Source organism: Cetorhinus maximus, chromosome 16 (assembly GCF_964194155.1).
Source record: "Cetorhinus maximus chromosome 16, sCetMax3.hap1.1, whole genome shotgun sequence".
Lineage (NCBI taxonomy): Eukaryota > Metazoa > Chordata > Chondrichthyes > Lamniformes > Cetorhinidae > Cetorhinus > Cetorhinus maximus.
Genome location: NC_135894.1, coordinates 71,554,865 through 71,574,320, shown reverse-complemented (window position 1 = coordinate 71,574,320; position 19,456 = coordinate 71,554,865).

The following is a 19,456-nucleotide window of genomic DNA, read 5'->3' as shown; positions in this document are numbered from 1 at the left end:
ACTGGGTCAAAGTCCTGGAACTCCCTCCATAACACCACTGTGGGTATACCTACAAGGACTGCAGCAGTTCAAGAAGGTGACTGATCACCACCTTCTCAATGACAATTGGGGATGGGCAATAAACGCTGGCCTAGCCAGTGATGCCCACGTACCATGAAAGAATAAGAAGAGTATAGCAACTTTTCTCTGGTCTCAGCTTTTTAAAAACTACCACCATCCTAGCTGAGATAAGCTAAACTTTTGTTCCTGGCCTCTGGCTCAGTTTGCATATTTACACTAATAACAGTACATAAGAATTAGGGAGGAGTTCATGTAGTCAGTAGTCACAATCAGATATCACTTGCTTAACCCTGTGAAACGTGGATGGAATTTCATTTTAAGATCTATAGTGGAAACTGGTGAGTGGCAGGGAGAAGAGATCATTCAAACTCTCCATAAGCATTTTGAAGCCACATTTTAAACATAACTTATATTCTGATTCTGACCTGTATCAGACTTGGGCAGAACAACATCAGACCACATAAGACTTGGGCAGAATGCATTAAATTTCTGCCAGCGTACATAGTTGTACAAAGCCATTGCCTTATTTTACATGGGCTTTTCACTGCTAATTTTGAAATAAAGACTGAGTGCGTGCTTCCAAAATAAGCATAGCCATGGATATGATTTCACTTGATATAATTTTCCTAAGTTGAACAGAACAAAATTTGCAAGGAAATATGGAAAGGTGAGCAGTAACTCAGCCATGTGACAATGGCAAACAGTGTGCTGTTTCCTCCAACAGTGGAGGGATAGAGTTGGAAGCTACACATCATTCATTGGCGCTCTAACCTCTCTGGCTGGTATTTGAACATGTCTCACTTTTTACAGCAAAGGTAGAAAATCTGGAGGGACTGCAGTGTTGTTAACTGTTTTCATCTGATGTAAATGAGGAAGCGGCACAACCACAGCGCACTAGCTAAAGCAACCGCTCAAAAATGGAGATAACATATTATTTACAGCACAGAAACAGGCCATTTGGCCTAACTGGTCTCTTTTTTTCATTCATTCACAGAATGTGGGCGTCGTTGGCTGGGCCAGCATTTATTGCCCATCCCTAGTTGCCCTTGAGAAGGTGGTGATGAGCTGCCTTCTTGAACTGCTGCAGTCCATGTGGTGTAGGTACACCCACCATGCTGTTAGGGAGGAAGTTCCAGGATTTTGACCCAGTGAAGGAACGGCAATATATTTCCAAGTCAGGATGGTGAATGAGTTGAAGGGGTACTTCCAGGTGGTGATGTTCCCATTTATCTGTTGGTGTTAAAGCTCCACAGAAACTTCATCGCACCCTATAAACCTATCAACATATGCTTCTCTTCCTTTCTCACTCATGTAATTACCTAACTTCCCATTAATTTCATCGTACTGTTTTCCTCAACTACTCTGTGCGATAGTTCCATTTTCTCGCCACTCTGGATAAAGAGATTTAGTAGTGACTATCTTAAACTTGTGACTCCTAGGGTGGAATTGTCCGGTCCCGTTGACATTGGGCGTCATGGCAGGCTGGTGGAGGGGACAATATGGCAAGAAGTCCAAAAATCAGTGTCATGCCTCCGTGAAACTAGTTTGCGATCGTCCGTTCCACCCATCAATGGTGGGCTTAATTTCAATGTTTTAGCATCGCATTATAAGCCCTGCGTACTGGAATAACTCCCCCCACATCAAGTTTACCTCCCACGTCTGTGTGACTTCAGAACAGGGCCTGAGCTGAGTGCACAGCGTGCAGTCCAATGGCCGAAGCTGTCGCCAATTTGTCAAGTGGAGTGGGGCGGAGATGGGTGGGCTTTCAGACAACCAATGAGCGCATGACACACTGGCCATCCAAATAGTGGCCAGCACGTGTGAAGGGGCCTTCAGACTTAAGAGAGGCTCTTAGGACACACACTAACTCATGGGTCTCTCTCTTTGATCCTGCAGGAGGCGAACATCAAGATTGTGGAGCCTGGTGATTTAACTGTGTGCCTCATGGCTTACAGGGAGCAGAGAAGAAGAAGAAGAAGAGAGCGGCAGAGGTGCCTGACTCAGCAAAAGGAGGAGCACCTCCTTCAAGAAGAAGGGGCCACAGGGCCTCCTGCACACACAGCTGAAGCTGTCGCTCAAAGGTGCTTCGCTAGGCACAGGGTCTATAGATGGCACTTATCATTCCTGCAGATGCCTGAGAACCAGTGTCGCTGAAGACTGCCCATGCCTAGGGAACTGGTCAGTCACATATGCCACCTGCTGCAGGATTTGGTGCCACGGGGACTTGGAGGGCATCCGGTGCTAGTGGCCGTGAAAGTGACCACAGCACTCAATTTTAATGCCAGTGGCTCCTTCCAGGGCTCCACAGGTGACCAGTGAGGGATCTTGAAAGCCTCCATGCACAAGTGTATCCAGGAGCTCACAGATGCCTTCTTCACAAAGGCACAGAACTTTGTGCATTTCGCCCGGGATCAGGAAAGCCAGGAAGCAAGAGTGCTGGGATTTGCGCAGATCTGTGGTTTTCCACAGGTGCAGGGTGCCATCGACTGCATTCAGGTGGTGCTTAGATCTCCATGGCAACAAGCAATCAACTACATCAACCACAAGGGCTTCCCCTCGGTAAATGTTCAACTGTTGTGGGATCACCACAAATGCACCCTACAGGTCTGCACACGATTCCCAGGGAGCTCCTACATCCTTAGCAGGTCTCAGATCCCTGACATCTTCCAGGGTCCACAGAGGCTGCAGAGTTGACTCCTCGGGGACAAGGGTTACCAACAGAGGACGTGGCTGGTGACGCCTGTGCAGCGGCCTCAGACTGCAGCAGAGCGACGGTATAACGAGGCTCATGCCACGACCCGGACTTTGGTGGAGCAAACGATAGGCATTTTGAAAATGAGGTTCCGGTGCCTCAACAGGTCTGGTGGAGCACTGCAATACAGTTCCCCGAGGGTGCTGCACATCATCATCGCTTTGCTGCTCACTGCACAACCTGGTGCTGCAACGAGGAGAGGACCTTGCTGAAGAGGAGATGCAAGAGTGCACGTCCCCTCCGATGAGGAGGACCTCAAAGGGGATGATGTTGATAAGGTCCTCAAAGGTGAGGATGCCGGCAATGAGGCCATAGCGCTGACCAGATGAGGCAGGCGCACTTGGAAGACCTTCATAGCCACAAGCCACCCGAGACACTGAATAAATTTAAGGAGGAGATAGACAGATTTTTAATTAGTAACAGGTTGAAAGGTTATGGGGAGAAGGCGGGAAATTGATGTTGAGGCCGAAATGAGATCAGCCATGATCATATTGAATGGCGGGGCAGTCTCGAGGGGCTGAATTGCTTACTCCTGCTCCTAGTTCTTATGTTCTTATGTAAGATTTGTGGAGGATGATGACGAGATGCGGCGAGGACAGTCCTAATGTCCTCATCTTGCGTCTGTGAATGCTTGACTCCTGTGTGATAGTAGCGCACATACCCTCAGTGCTCAGGCTCCTGTCATGGAGGGCAGTGAGGCCCTAATAGTTGCTCAATTCCAGGAAGATGATGATGACATGCAGTAAGGACGCTCCATAGATCTTCACATAGCCTCTGTGAATGTCTGACTCCTGTCTGGCTGAGGGCAGCTTGCATGCACTCTGTGATCAGTCTCATATCATGGAGATGCAGCCATGAAACTCTAAATGCACCTGATCCTTTATCAGCCTTCAGCACCTGAGCCCTTCAGGAGCACAGCGTCACTAGTCACAGATGCTGACAAGATGGGGGCCAGATGCACTTCAAAGGTGCTGAGAGCGCACAGAGAATGACGGAACTCTGTGACGCCTGCCCACAACATTCTGGCAGCACCATCGAGGTGCAGGCATCACTGATGTGTCCGGTGAGTGTGAGGCTGGACCATCGCTTTGGTCTGAAGGTTACACACTGCACAGGGATGAGGCCCTGGACTGAGACACCTGCCTTTATCTTGTGCAGAAAGGTTTCACATCTGAGTGACATGAACACTGCTCATCAGAACAAGGAGCCATAGGCAGGGAGACATTCTTGGGAGTTTATTTACAATAGTGAACATTATGTACAAGTGATTAACCCCCATGCCCAGGCTGTGCAAATAATTCCCCTTAATTGTCCTAACCCTGCTGCTGCGTCTTGGTGCTCCTCGGACATCCACAGCAGAGGTGGAGGCAGCCTGCTGACTGCACGCCCTATCCGTGATGACTTTGGTGGGTGTCCTCTGGAGGGCTGAGACCTGGAGGGCCCCGGCCAGCTTTCGGGGTCCTGCTGTGTGGCAGTGGCACCCTCCTCGGCCTGTGGAGCTGGAGCTGCTGGGGTCACATAAAGAAGTGATTCAGATAGGCCGGACCCTCCTGGAGTCACTTGGTTGAATGGCCCCGGTGTGTGCACATGCTGGTCCTCTTCCTTTTGGGTGCCCAGGGCCCCTGGCTGACTCCTTGAGGAGAAGGGGTAACTTGAGTGAAATTGAGCTGCCCCACACCCCTTTCGCATTGACACTGTTCAAGGCTAACTATGGCATTAACAATGGAGTTCAGTCTGTGCAACAGTGACATTCTGGACCAAGGTCTCCATGGCTGCCGCCATCCTACCAGTGTTGACCTCGGTGCGTTGGCATGCCGGTGCTATCACCTCAGAGTGAAGGCGGACAGACTTCTCCATCATGCCTTACAACCTGAGGAGTGCAGCGGACATCCCTTCCTGATGTTCCCGAGCTTGCCTTTGCAGCTCCAACAACTGTGACATGACCGAGTCCAGAGGCTCGTCATCTGACTCGGGCTCAACAGATTTCTGGCCTCCAGCATTCCTCTGAGTGCCGGGGACTTAGGAAGACCCTGCCTGCACCTGCTGTGGATCAGACAGTGCGATGTGCTCACCAGATTGTGATCCCAAGGCTACTCTAGAACTAGGTCCCAGCAAGGTGTGTGTCTCTGCACTGGTGGAGGGTGTGGGTGAGCGCTATGATGGTTCTTCAATTAGGGTGTCATCAGATTCTTCTTCCGAGGTGTCTTAGGGGCTTGAGTCGAGGACGTGGCTCATGGGCCCCCTCACTGCTTCCCAGATGTGCCTGTGAAAGCAAGGAGAGATCATTAGTGAATAGCTGGGGACTGCGGAACAGGGGAACTTACTCATAGTATGGTTGTCTGATAGATGTTGCACTGCTGGATCCTCGCTTAGTAAAGCACCGCCGACCCCACCGTCAGCACAGGAATAGTCCGGATCATTGCCGGCCAGTTGGATGGTTCTGTTTTCAAAGTCAGTGAGGACCTGGATGTTGGGCAATCCTCCTCCAGTCTCCCTTTAGTGACCTCTCCCTTTAGTTGTGTGCCTGCTTGTCTTGCATGAATACAGGTGGACAGAGTGTAAGCAGGACGCCTGCTAGGCCAGGTGAGAAGGATGCCTGGCATGTGCGGGTGGTGAGTGGTGCCATGGGTGGGATGAGGACATGATCCACAGGGCAGATGAAGGTGTGTGTGAGAGAGTGATGGTGATATCCCTTGGACCAGCAGGGAGTGAGATCCCAGTGGATGTGTGATGGGTTTGTGAGTGTGAGAGTTGAGAGTGAAGAGAAGAGTGACTTACCCTGGCAGAATGGAGGAGCTGATTCATCCTCTTTTGGCACTGGGTGGCTGTCCTCTTCTGCAGGGCGTGGTCACTAACCACCGCTAACACCGCCTCCCATGCTGGATTGGTGACCTTGCTTGCTGGTTTTCACCCAGAGTGGGTGTAGAGAACTTCATGGTGTGCTCCTACTGCGCCCGAGGGAGGCGTCGCTAAATTTGGGGGCAACATGTTTCCCCCCTTCGGCAGCCATGACTTTCCAGCAGCTTTCGATCACTCAGAGAGCACTAGCTGTGCATAGGGATGGCCTTTAAACACGGCGCCCGCATTACTGAAAGCCTGAGGTGACAGTGGGGGTGGGAGAATCAGAGGCCACTCCCCCAGCGACCTGGCGTGTTTCCCGTGAATGCATTTTTAACAAGGCGGACGTGCTGGGAATGGGACGATACAGTGCGAAAACTTGCTGTTGTGGCCAGTGGGTAAAATGACATATTTCAAGCCCGCTGCCGCACTTAGTGCAAATCTGGGGCAATTCCACCCCTAGTTTGAAATCCCCCCACGAGTGGTGATTATTGAATTAAGTGCAAATAACTTCATAAAGAACTCAGACTTTTGTGAATTTGAATCCATTTCAATCTTTGTACATTGCTGAGTTGTTTCTGAATCAGTTTACAGAGCATTAGTAATTATATGACAATCCAAATGGGATTCAAGGATAGACTTAACAAAAAGCGCTTTTAAAAATAGTCTCACACCAGAAAATGACATGAAAACACGATTAATTACATTTAAGCAACCAGGTCAGGAATTCAGGATTCCCAAATATCTCTAAATTCAGTCCTAATTGTAACGACAGCCTGGATCTAACATTGAGCAGAAACCCTACGCTTACTTTCTGCACTGCACTGACTGACCTCTACAGGTATTTCAGCTTATTCTAAATGGCGATTTCATTATAAGCACTTTGGGATGTCCCTAATGAATGGAACTACATAAATGCAAGTCTTTCATTCTAAACCATCTCCAGTATGGTGATACAGTTGATTGGTTTCCAACTTTAAACGCAGCAACAACCCCTATTAAGACATTGGTTTTCACGCTTCCATTATATTAATACAATTCAGCTCTCTGTTGGTGTATAATGCCTATGTTTATTATGCGGTGTAGGCATTTCCCACAGCACCCTATACACCCGACTGGGCATCAGGAAATGTACCATCATTGTAGGGATAGAGTTAGAGATTCAAAAAAATCTGTAAATAACAGAAATGAAGGTTCACATTTTGATCATAAACAATCCGTTTCATCTGTGGACAGGTTTCCAGTGGAAGTAAGACAAATGATATCTTTAACGAGAAGCATTGTAAAGTATACTTATTTGAAGCAGGAAACAGCAAAAGTGTGACCTTATTTTCCAATTGGACTATTTTGGACTTCAAGGCCCTCTTGCCTGGCACTTGTTGCTAATGAATTCAGTTTGTAACTGCTGATCTTTTATCACTTAGCACAGCTGGTTCAAATTCATCATCAATAAATTAAAGAAAGCAGGTTGTAGCCCTGATTTTTTTTTTTGAGACATAGTTGGTGAATTGGGGTGTTACACCAGGCGCATGACTCTGCATGCTTGAGTCATACATGCCCCCATTTGCAATGGGCAATTTTGAGGGACAAAGAGAGGCAATGTTAAAGGCAAGCATGAACCTCATTAGTTTTCTACATTGCTTAAAATTAGATTCCAAACTGAATTTCATGACTTTGCGTAAGATCCCATAGCACCAATGGGATCTTTTACATCCACCTGGGATTGCAGATGTAGTCTTGGTTTCATGCCTTACACCAAACCACTAATTTTACATTATTGATAGGTGCATTTCTGTGAGTGTGTTAAGTGGTTCAGACAAGGGTGATTGTCTTGTCTAGGACAACTCCATGGGTGGAACAGTCCCAGATTTGCACTAAGTGCGGTAGCAGGCGGGTAAAACATCATTTTACCCGCTGGCCGCAATGGCGAATTTTCATGCCATATTGTTTGTTCCAAACCTGCTGTATTAATTATGCATTCCTGGGAAGCATGCCATTTCCATGGTGGGCGGGCTCTCATTCGCCCACCACGCCATCACCTCGCTGCTCCAGCATGCCAGGCGCCAATTGAAAGTCCAGCCGCGTGCGCACCTCTCAGTGCTTCCAGCCCATGACGGATGCAAAGAAGACATGGCCCTAAAAGGCAAAAAGACTGCAGCCAGGATCAATGAAAAGTCCCTTGGGTGTCTTTTGGATGCAGTGGAGGCTCGCTATGATGTCCTCTAGCCCTGCGCTGGCCTCAGGCATCCTCACTCCTCCGGCTTGGGAGGCGGTGGCAGCAGTGGTCAGTACCAATGCCCCGCAAAAGAGGACAGCCACCCAGTGCCACTGCAGGATTAATGGTCTCATCCATTCTGCCAGGGTAATTCACTCTTCTCATCACTCTCAACTCACACACTCAAACCCATCACACATCCACAGGGATCTCACAGCTCAAGGGACAACACCACTAACTCTCACGCACACGCTCACATCGCCATCAGGCTCACACCCTCTCGAGCTCGGGTCTTCGTCCTGTCCATGGCTCCGCTCACCACACAATCATTCCATGCAGTGCCACGGGGAGGGGGCGCAGCCCACATTAGGCCCCTCACTCACTTTGAGGACCATGCCATCGCACTGACTGGTGAGGACGTGGACCATGCCTGCGGTGACAGTGAGATCAGCAGCTAACACTTGTAAGGATCCTGCACCACATCATCCATCTTTTTAAGCAAATGTGAGTGCTCTCTCCCCTGCTTTTGACTCTGCTGCCATGCATTAATTATAAAAACAAAAAGCTAAATTCCAAAACAAAAACAGAATTACCTGGAAAAACTCAGCAGGTCTGGCAGCATCGGCGGAGAAGAAATCAGTTAACGTTTCGAGCCTTCATGGCCCTTCGGCAGAACTGAAGCATAGTTAGGAGAAGAGAGAAATATAAACTGGTTTAAGGTGGAGGGGGGGGGGGGGGGGGGGGGAAGAGAGACGTTGAGGGTGTGGTGATTGTGGAGATAAGCAGTGATAGGAGCAGATAATCAAAAGATGTCACAGACAAAAGGGTCAAAGAGGTGTTGAAGGTGGTGATATTTGTCTAAGAAAAGTGCTAATTAAGAATGGAAGACAGGATACTCAAAGTACAGCATTAATTATCTCTATTTTAGTTCACAGGGAGCTCTGCCAAGCGACCGACACTCTCAGCCACCCAGTCTCTCAGCTCCATCCAGATCCTCACCTCCAGCCAAGAGGACGCCTCCAGAACGTGCGTGTTTCCTTCCTTCCCGTAAATCCCAGCCCCCGTCCACATTCACCTCCCCGTCCTCTTCCTTCCTATCCCCAGGATCCGTGTCTGCCTCCAAGTCACCACCAACCACCCTCACTGTCCCTTCTACCGCTACCATCGAACCCTCGCCCTCCCACCCTACTGCCTCACTCTGCCCTCGGTCATTCTCACCATTCCCTCATACCACATCCACCCTCAGTTTGCTCCCCAGGAGGCAGCCATGGACCCATCTGACCCCTCCCTAGCATGTTCAACTAGACATCCACCCTTCGGACCCCTCCTCCTTCTGGAACCACTTACCCCCTCAGAAACTCCTTTCCTCCTTGGAACCCCTTCCTCCCCACTTTGGCACTGCTTCCTCCCTGGAATCCCTTCTCCCCTGGAAACACTTGCCCTCCCCTTAGCTCTCCCACCTCGTACCCCCCCACCCCCGCCTCCCGGGATTCCCCCTGCTTAGTCCCTCCCCCTTCCTGACTCCCTCAGACACCCTTACTTCTTCCATCACCCTTCGTTCATCCCCCCTCTGGACCCCTTCCTCCAGCCTCACTTCTTCCCCCAGCCTTACTCTGTCCCCCTTCCTGACTCCCTCAGGCACGCTTACTTCTTCCTTCAGTTTTACTCCTTCCCAACTCCTTCCTTCACCCTTACTTCTTCCTCCACTCTTACTCCCTCCTCTTTCCGCACTCCTTCCTTCCCCCCCCGGAATCTCTCCCCTCCCTGCACTCCTTCCCCCACCCCAGACTCCCTCCCTCTCTGCTCTCCTTCCTTCCTTCCCCTGGACTTCCTCCCCTCTCCGCACTCCTTGCCGCACTCCTTCACCCACCCCAGCCACCCTCCCCTCTCTGCGCTCCTTCCCTGAACTCCTTCCCCTCTCTGCACTCCTTCCCCATGGATGCCTTCCCCTCTCTGCACTCTTTCCCCCCCCGCCAAACTCCTTTCCTTACACCTTTCACCCACTCTCCCTCGCCCACCCTGTAGGCCTACCTCCCCAGTTGCTATCTTCCCCCCTGTTACTCTCTCTCCCCCAAAATCAACCCCTGACACCTTAATTCCCCCCCTCCCAACCTCACCCCCCTGACACCTTCATTCCCCTTCTCTCAACTTCACCCTCCCCGACACCTCTTCCTCTCCCAGTCGATCATAGGCCTTTCTCTCCCACCCCCTCGAGCATCAACGGTGACTTTCCAACTTCCATGAGCTGCTTCGCAGCAGAACCATGTCCATGAGAATCCACCCAGCATGCCATGGTTGTTCGTCCAGTGTGCTGTCGGGCTGCAACATCTTCAGCTCCTCGGATGTGAATGAGGCCCTGACGGTAAGTCCCGACTTCTGCACGTGACAGTTGTCAAGATGTGTTCTGCACCGGCCTGTTTTCCTGCCGATGTGGGCGGACAATCCGTGGGAGGGGGGGGACTGTGTCCGGCAGGCTGGCCTTCTAACGTTATGCTGTATTACAATGAGTTTCCCGAAGTCCGATGGAGGGGAACGCGGCCCAGCATTGGCGGGTAGAGCAGACAATTGCAAACTGGTTTCACGTGAAACCGATTTTTGGCCTCCTCGCATATTGTCCGCCCAATGCCAGCGGGCATGGAAAATCACGGCCCATGTGTAACTTTTCCTGTCTGCAAACATGCTTCAGTAGAGATGTCTTCTACAGCAATGTTAAGTTCCTTCTCTGTTCTTCACTGCAGGTGGATTTCCTGCTTCGTCAATGTCAGGCCTGTCAGCATGGCAACATTGTGCAGCGGACAACAACAACCTTTTGAGATTCAGGCCAGGTAGCACTGCAATATGTCCCCCTGATCTCTCCAGGCACCTGCAATGCTGCTGCCAGCTTTTAATAGTTAGAATAAAAATTGAGCTAACTACTATATGGAGGTTTGCAGAGTTGGATGGAGGGACTGGTTTTAATGTACTGATTCTTTCTCATTCTTTACTTTCTTATGGAACATATCTCCAATTCAAATGTTAACTAAAAATTATTCTGATACATACATACAAACTTATGAATTAGGAGCGGCAGTAGGCCACTCGGCCCTTCAAGCCTGTTCCGCCATTCAATAAGATCATGGCTGATCTGATTTTAACCTCAACTTCTCATTCCTGCCTACCCCTGATAACCTTTCACCCCCTTGCTTATCAAGAATCTATCTTCATCTGCCTTAAAGATATTCAAGGATTCTGCCTCAACCACCCTTTGAGGAAGAGAATTCCAAAGTTTCATCATCTCTGTCCTAAATGGGTGACCACTTATTTTGAAACAGTGGCCTCGAGTTCTAGATTTTCCCACAAGAGGAACCATCCTTTCCACATCCTCCCTGTCAAGTAATTGTACTAGATATGTGTATTAAAGAAGATGAATAAAAAAATTCTGCCATTTCAAACATTAAAATGTTTGGATGGGGGAATTACAACATTCTGTTTCAAAATGAATTGAAAACTCCTATATCAGCCAACCCCTGTGTGCACGTGTGCCTGCAGTACCTGTTATAATGGGCACCTTGATGGGTAGTTTCAATGTTGAAAGTCAGATAACAATAGCTGCTATCTTACACTGTAGCTGACTAAATTCAGTCATCAGCAATAGACCCTGGGCTAAGATTTTAGTTTTTGGCTCGGGACCCTAACGTTGGGCTCAAATGAGAGCCCCAACCCCGCACTGTGCCTGATGACAATTACTGACAGTGATTTCCCTGAATTCGCATATAAATGGCTAGAGGACCTGCTTGCCGCCCAATTAAGGACAGCGGCTGGGCTGTCGAAGCTGGATGGCTGTTGCAGGTAAGGGCAACTTTGAAAACTTTTGAAGTATAAAACGGACACAGCTGCTGGGCCACTGTTGTGGATTGGGGTCCTCTCCGAAGGGTGGACTTTGGTGGCAGCCGTGGCCAGGTAGTCGTGGAGGACCTCAAAGTTCGTTTGGAGTGCAGGTGGTGGGCATGTCTGTAGCCTTCTTGAGGGATCTGAGCACATAATCTAATGTAGCACTTAAGAGAAGTACTGATGGAGTGCTGCACACTTTAGACGTGCCATCTTTCCGATTCAGTGTTAAACCAAGGCATCACCTGCTCTTGATGGTGGATGTGAAAAATCCCACTCCATTATTTCGAAGAATGGAGTAAGGCTTTCCTCAGCATCTTGGCCAATATTTACCCCCTACCAACATCACTAAAGCAGATATTTGGCCATTATCTCATGACAGTTTATTTGCCTTGAGAAAATTGGCTGTCACATTTCCTACATTACATAGTGAGCACACTTCAAACTACTTAATTGGGTGTAAAGTGCTTTGAGACACCCGGTGGTCATGAGAGGTGCTATATGTATGCAAGTTTGTTCTCCATTTATTTGGAATTCTTACCAACCTCTGCAGTCAAAGGTTATGGCTTGAATCGTCTGCTCTCATTGGTAGTGGGCATCATGGTGGGCGGGAGGGGGAGAATTCGGCGGGGTGCGGGCAGAAATCAGTTTCATGGCAGCATGAAATCACAGCAGGATCATCCAATAGTAACTGCCATGGCAGATTGTGAATCCTGCTGGGACCGGCGTGAATCCTGCTGGGACCGGCATGAATCCCATTTGTATCCCACTAATGGGTTGGCCTCCAGCCTGATTTACCGTTATGCCGGTGGGAAAACACCGGACAAGCGTGACGTGCAGAAGTTGGGACTTGTCTTTAGGGCCTTGCTCAGATCATGGACATCCGAGGAGATGATGCTGGAGCCCTACAGCTACCGGACCCTGGTGGAACACATGCATCATGCTGGGTGGATCCTCATGCACATGGCTCTGCCACTAAGTAGCTCACGGAAGGTGGGAGGTCTCCAAGCAGCAGCTGCAACTTCGCTGAGGCTTTAGATCTTCACAGACTTCGAGATGGGATTGGGATCATCTTCCATGGTCTCCATTGATGCTTCGGACCTGCTTCAGAATTTCACGGACTTTGCTATGGGCTGATATGGATGATCAACAAAGTGGGAGTGGTGGGGAGAGGGAGGTCTAGGTGTGAGCGGGAGAGGAAGGTGTACCGGTGGTGGGGGGGGCTGCGGTTGGAAGGGAGGGGATGTAGGTGTTGGGGTGGGGGGGGGGGCAATGGAGGCCTCAGGGGGTGAGGTTGGGAGGTGCAAGGAGAGTGCCTGGGGGAAGGAGAGTGTAAAGGGGGAGAATGCTGCAAGTGGGGAGGTAGGTGTAAGGGAGGGAGTTCAGAGGGCAGGAAGGTGTCCGGGGGAGTTCGGATGGAGAAGGTTTCAGGAAGGCGGAGGGACCATAAGACATAGGAGCAGAAATTAGGCCATTCGGCCCATCGAGTCTGCTCCGCCATTCAATCATGGCTGATAAGTTTCTCAACCCCATTCTCCCGCCTTCTCCCCGTAACCTTTAATCCCCTTACCAATCAAGAACCTATCTATCTCGGTCTTAAATACACTCAATGACCTGGCCTCCACAGCCTTCTGTGGCAATGAATTCCATAGATTCACCACTCTCTGGCTAAAGAAGTTTCTCCTCATCTCTGTTCTAAAAGGTCTTCCCTTTACTCTGAGGCTGTGCCCTCGGGTCCTAGTCTCTCCTACTAATGGAAACATCTTGCTCACGTCCACTCTATCCAGGCCTTTCAGTACTCTGTAAGTTTTAATCAGATCCCCCCTCATCCTTCTAAACTCCATCGAGTATAGACCCAGAGTCCTCAAACGTTCCTCATATGTTAAGCCTTTCATTCCTTGGATCGTTCTCATGAACCTCCTCTGGACCCTCTCCAGGGCCAGCACATCCTTCCTGAGATACGGGGCCCAAAATTGCTCACAATATTCTAAATGTGGTCTGACCAGAGCCTTATAAAGCCTCAGCAGCACATCCCTGCTTTTATATTCTAGTCCTCTCGAAATAAATGCCAACATTGCATTTGCCTTCCTCAAGGACTCAAGACTCAACCTGCAAGTTAACCTTAAGAGAATCCTGGACTAGGACTCCCAAGTCCCTTTTCACTCCAGATTTCTGAATTCTCTCCCCATTTAGAAAATAGTCTATGCCTCTATTCTTCCTACCAAAGTGCATGACCTCACACTTCCCCACGTTGTATTCCATCTGCCACTTCTTTACCCATTCTCCTAACCTGTCCAAATCCTTCTGCAGCGTCCTCACCTCCTCAATACTACCTGTCCCTCCACTTATCTTTGTACCAGCTGCAAACTTCGCCAAAATACCCTCAGTTCCTTCATCTAGATCATTAATGTATAAAGTGAAAAGTTGTGGTCCCAACACTGACCCCTGTGGAACTCCACTAGTCACTGGCCGCCACCCTGAGAAGGACCCGCTTATCCCCACTCTCTGCCTCCTGCCAGACAGCCAATCTTCTATCCATGCTAGTGCCTTGCCTCTAACACCATGGGCTCTTATCTCACTGAGCAGCCTCCTGTGCGGCACCTTGTCAAAGGCCTTCTGGAAGTCCAAATAGATAGCATCCATTGGCTCTCCTTTGTCTAACCTACTCGTTACCTCCTCAAAGAATTCTAACAGATTTGTCAGGCATGACCTCCCCTTGATGAAACCATGCTGACTTTGCCCTATTTTGCCATGCACTTCCAAGTATTCTGAAATCTCATCCTTAATAATGGACTCTAAAATCTTACCAACGACCGAGGTCAGGCAATTCGGCCTGAAATTTCCCGTTTTTTGCCTCACTCCCTTCTTAAACAGGGGGGGTTACATTAGCGATTTTCCAGTCCTCTGGGACCCTCCCTGACTCCAGTGATTCCTGAAAGATCACCACTAACACCTCCACTATCTCTTCAGCTATCTCCTTCAGAACTCTGGGGTGTAATCCATCTGGTCCAGGTGATTTATCCACCTTCAGACCTTTCAGTTTTCCTAGCACCTTCTCCTTGGTAATGGCCACCATACTCACCTCTGCCCCCCGACTCTCTTGAACTTTGGGGATGTTACTCGTGTCTTCCACCGTGAAGACTGACGCAAAGTACCTATTCAGTTCCTCTGCCATTTCTTTGTTCCCCACTACTACTTCTCCAGCGTCATTTTCCAGCGGCCCAATGTCCACTTTTGCCTCTCTCTTACCCTTTATATATCTAAAAAAACTCTTGCAATCTTCTTTTATATTACTGGCTAGTTTACCCTCATATTTAATCTTCTCCCTCCTTATTTCTTTTTTAGTTGTCCTCTGTTGGTCTTTGTAGGCTTCCCAATCCCCTGGTTTCCCACTGCTCTTCGCCACATTGTATGCTTTCTCTTTAGCTTTTATGCTGTCCCTGACTTCCCTTGTCAGCCATGGTTGCCTTGTCCTTCCTTTAGTATGCTTCTTCTTCCTAGGGATGAATTTTTGCTGTGTCTCCCAAATTACTCCCAGAAACTCCTGCCATTGCTGTTCCACTGTCTTTCCTGCTACGCTCATCTCCCAGTCAATTCTGGCCAGCTCCTCCCTCATGCCTCTGTAGTTGCCTTTATTCAACTGTAATACCGTTACATCTGATTCCAGCTTTATCCTCTCAAATTGTAGGGTAAATTCTATCATATTATGGTCACTTCCTCCTAAGGGTTCCTTCACCTTAAGCTCCCTTATCAAATCTGCCTCATTACACATCACTAAATCTAGAATTGCCTGTTCCCTAGTGGGCTCCACCACAAGCTGCTCCAAAAAGCCATCTCGTAGACATTCCACAAATTCCTTTTCTTGGGATCCACTACCAACCTGATTATCCCACTCTACCTGCATATTGAAATCCCCCATGATCACTGTAACCTTGCCTTTCTTACATGCCTTTTCTATCTCCAGGTGTATCTTGTGCCCCACATCCTGCCTACTGTTCGGAGGCCTGTACATAACTCCCATTATGTTTTTTTTACCTTTGCGGTTCCTCAACTCTACCCACACAGATTCCACATCATCTGACCCTACATCATTTCTTGCTATCAATTTAATTTCATTTCTTACTAACAAAGCAACCCCACCCCCTCTGCCAACCTGCCTATCTTTTCAATAGGATGTATATCCTTGGATATTTAGCTCCCAGTCCTGATCCCCTTGCAGCCATGTCTCTGTGATGCCCACCGCATCATACCTGCCAATTTCAATCTGCGCCACAAGCTCATTTACTTTATTTCGTATACTGCGTGCGTTCAGATACAACACCTTCAGTCCTGTTTTTCCCGTCCCCTTTCTCATTGTCGTCCCTTTATCTGATGTGCTTGAAGTTAGATTCCTAGCCCTTTCCAAACACTCTGTCCTATTTTGTGTTCTGGAGACTTTAATAGCCTCTCCTGGGCTCTCTCTTCTTTTCAGCTTTTTCATAATTTTCCATGAAGTTGAATCCACCTCCCCACATGCTAACCTGCTGCTTTGTTTCCCATAGTCATACTTCTTGGAGTTTTACCCTTCCCTCCCCCCCCCCCACTTTCTAGTTTAAAGTCCTATTGACCACCCTATTTACCCTTTTCGCTAGAACAATGGTCCCAGATCGGTTCAGGTGGAGACCGTCCCAACGATCCCTTCTGTTCCAATACTGATGCCAGTGCCCCATGAAATGGAACCCCTCTTTCCCGCACCACTCCTTTAGCCACGTGTTTACTTCTCTTATCCTCGCGTCCCTATGCCAATTTGCACGTGGCTCGGGTAGTAATCCGGAGATTATAACCCTTGAGGACCTGTTCTTTAATTTAGTTTCTAGTTCCTGATAATCCCCAAACAGGTCCTCTTTCCTAGTCTTACCTATGTTATTTGTCCCGACGTGGACCACAACAACTGGATCCTCCCCCTCCCTCTCCAATATCCTTTCAAGCCGGTCAGAGATGTCCCTCACCCTGGCACCGGTCAGGCAACATACCATGCGGGACTCTCGATCCTGCTTACAAAGGATGCTATCAATTCCCCTAATTATAGAATCCCCTACAACTACCACTTGTCTTTTTGCTCCCCCTCCCTTGAATGGCCTCCTTGGCCGTGGTGCCGTGGTCAGCTGGCTCATCCTCCCTACAGCCCTGTTCCTCATCCACACAGGGAGCAAGTACCTCGTACCTGTTGGACAAGGTCAAGAGCTGAGGCTCCTCTGTTCCTGAACACAGGATCCCTCTACCTGCCTCACTTGCAGTCACACCCTGTTGACCCTGACCACTGACCGAACTTGAGGTACTTAATCTACCGGGTGTGACCGCCTCCTGAAACAAAGTGTCCAGGTAACTCTCCCCCTCCTGGATTTGCCGCAGCGTCCGGAGCTCGGACTCCAGCTCATCAATTCTGAGCCGGAGTTCCTCCAGCAACCAACACTTGCTGCAGATGTGGTCACTGCGGCTCGCAATGGGATCTGCCAGCTCCCACATCATACAACTACAGCACATCACCTGCCCAGCCATCTCGACTTAGATAATTAATTTATTAATTAGCTTTGCAGTGTTTTTTTTTCAAATTTGGTGCAGATTTCCTACCAACCAATCAGGTCACAGCTTTCCTGTGATGTCACTCTTTCAGCTTTGGCTTCAGTTACTCTGTGCCCCAAGGTCACTGTTCCAGTGCCCCTCCCTCTGAGTCTGCTCCCTGGAGACAAGGCCGCGAATCCCCGAGGTAAGCTAGATTTATACTCACCGCTCCGGTGCTCCTCCCTCAGAGTCTGCTCCCAGGAGTTACTCACCAATCAGCTGCTTTTTCTTTAAAATCCACTTTCAGAAGAGTGTTCCCCGCAGGTCTGGTGTACTCCTGAAGGCACTGCCTCTTCCTCTCTCTCTTTTATTTTAGGTTTGAGGAGGAGGGAGTGATGGAAGCACTACAGCAATGTAATGTTTGGGGCTATTCTGTTCTTTGACAGTGGGTCCTCCTCGATTCCCTCCTGAGTCGAGGTGTCTGCAGTGACTTCTCCCAGAATGCTTCAGTCACTTCACACCAGCGCCCTCTGTTGGATACTCTTCCTCCTGTTGAGTGCAAGAGTCCTGCTCCTCGATTCCCTCCTGAGTCGCGGTGTCTGCAGTGACTTCTGCCAGAATGCTTCAGTCACTTCTCACCAGCGCCCTCTGTTGGATGCTCTTCCTCCTGTTGAGTGCAAGAGTCCTTCTCCTCAATTCCCTCCTGAGTTGCGGTGGCTGCGGTGACTTCTCCCAGAATGCTTCAGTCACTTCTCACCAGCTCTGTTGGGAGTAAGAGTGGAGGAAGGAGAATGGAGTGGGGAAGGGTGAAATGTCAAGGTGAACATGCAAGGGAGGGGTCTGTGGAATCAATGACTGCCTCCTGGGCAGCGAACTGAGTGTGGACAAGGTAGGAGGGAATGATGAGTGTGAGAGGGGGCAGAGGGAGCCAATAGAAGAGGTGGTGATGGTGGTTGGTGGGGACATGGAACGGAGGCAAACAAGGACGCTGGGAGTGGGGAGGAGGTGGTCAATGGGGATGGGGGTGGGATTTTCAGGAAGTTAGGGAATGTGCACATTCACCTGGACACCCTGGAATGACAAGGGCTCGGGCAGTGGGGTAATGGTGGCAAGGTCAAAGTGATGCTGGGGGGGTCGACTGCGATGGTGGTAAGGACATGGGTGACTGGGGGACATGGGAAGGACAGGGGATTTTACAAGAAACTAGATTATGAACACGGTTTTCAAATCAAAAGTGAGTAGAGCCTTGTGTTGGATGGGTACAGGTGCTGTATGGGAGGGCGGAGATGCAGGTCAGCTCAGGTGGACAACTGAAAGAGAACCCAGCAGACAGCATTGAAAATGCTCAGGACAATGAGATGAGTGTGATGGATAAAGGCTCCATGTGCATGGGAGAGTGCTTGCACGAGGCTTTGAAAGGCCTGTCACACTTCTCCTTCCAGAATCACTCTTGGCCTAGCTGCGTGCAGATGAACTGTTAGTGCGGAGGAGGACTCGCAAAGTCTGTCAGTGAAGCTGAAAGACAACATTACACTTTATTCAGTGAAAGTGAATATATTTTCATGTTATAAAGTGACAATATGTGTTCACCCGTGCAACCACTTGTGATCAGAATTTCTTAACCTTTCTAGGCCTACCACTTCTTCTAGGAGCTGCCCTGACATCCGCAGCAGGGGTGGAGACAGCCTGTGTAATGGTTGGCCTTGTTGCCTCTGATGACTTTGACGTTGGAGAGCCGAGGCCTCGAGTGCCCCAGCTTGCTTTGACTGTCCTCCTGTGGGCCAGCTGCTCCCTCTGTGGTGATGGGATGAGGTTGAGGTCACCGGCAAAGGGAATTTGGAGGGAGTGGACAGCTTCTGAGATTCCTGAGTGGATGACCCAGGGTGTCCAGCTGCCGCTCCTCCTCCCTCCGGGTGCCTGAGGGCCCTGACCCGACTCCTTGAGGGGAAGGAGCACCTGCAGGGATGTCGTGGTGCCCCTTTTCCCCCTCGTGTTGCCACAACAGGAACTCACCCGTGGCTCCCATAATGGAGTGCAGATCTGAGCACATCTCCGTATTCAGCTGGTCCAGGGTCTCCATGGTGCCTGCCATTCTTCCTTTGGAGACCTCCATACGTGCGCATGTGGGCACCATTTCATTAGAGAGCAGGTGGGCGCACTCCTCCAACTACCGTGCCACTCTG